At 52.9% G+C, this 969-nt stretch overlaps 1 pseudogene; it reads left to right on the top strand.

Moving 5' to 3' along the window:
* The first annotated feature begins 1 nt into the window (after position 1).
* On the top strand, positions 2-680 carry LOC114073395 (annotated as a pseudogene).
* The last annotated feature ends 289 nt before the right edge of the window (positions 681-969 follow it).

The following is a 969-nucleotide window of genomic DNA, read 5'->3' as shown; positions in this document are numbered from 1 at the left end:
CCTCCTGGGCAACGGCCTCATCCTCAGCGCCGTAGCCTGCGACCAGCACCTGCACACCCCCAGGGACTTCTTCCTGCTGCACCTCTCCCTCACAGACCTGGGCTGCATCTGCACCACTGTGCCCAAAGCCATGCACAACTCCCTCTGGGCCACCACAACCATCTCCTACACAGGATGTGCTTCACAGGTCTTTTTCCTTTTCTTTTTTATGTCAGCAGAGTTTTCTCTCCTGACCATCAAGTGCTACGACCGCTACATTGCCATCTGCAAACCCCTGCACTACGGGACCCTCCTGGGCAGCAGAGCTTGTGCCCACATGGCAGCAGCTGCCTGGGCCTCTGGGTTTCTCAATGCTCTGCTGCACACAGCCAATACATTTTCCCTGCCCCTGTGCCAGGGCAATGCCCTGGACCAGTTCTTCTGTGAAATCCCACCCATCCTCAGGCTCTCCTGCTCACACTCAGGCTACCTCAGGGAAATTAGACTCATTATGGTTAGTGCCTGTTTACTGTTTGGTTGTTTCATTTTCATAGTTTTCTCCTATGTGCAGATCTTTAGGGCTGTGCTGAGGATCCCCTCTGAGCAGGGACGACACAAAGCCTTTTCCACGTGCCTCCCTCACCTGGCTGTGGTCTCCCTGTTCCTCAGCACTGCATTCTTTGCCTACCTGAAGCCCCTCTCCATCTCTTCCCCATCTCTGGATCTGGCCCTGTCAGCTCTGTACTCGGTGATGCCTCCAGCCCTGAACCCCCTCATCTACAGCCTGAGGAACCAGGAGCTCAGGGATACCATAAGGAAAATGATGACTGGATGCTTTTTGGGAGCAAAAAAGTGCCTGTGTTCTGGTGGGGAACTTTCAGAAGGGGGCTCCTTAATGGCCCAGCCTTCCTGCTCAGGTTTTTGGGGGAGGTCATCTGATTCTTCTTGAAAAAATTTTTTGTGCTATTAAGTATATTATGTATATGCCTT

This window comes from Empidonax traillii, unplaced genomic scaffold (assembly GCF_003031625.1).
Source record: "Empidonax traillii isolate 1590-97213 ecotype Southwest subspecies unplaced genomic scaffold, ASM303162v1 scaffold6308:size13479, whole genome shotgun sequence".
In the NCBI taxonomy this organism is placed as follows: Eukaryota; Metazoa; Chordata; class Aves; order Passeriformes; family Tyrannidae; genus Empidonax; species Empidonax traillii.
This window is presented reverse-complemented; position numbering and strand designations above follow the sequence as displayed.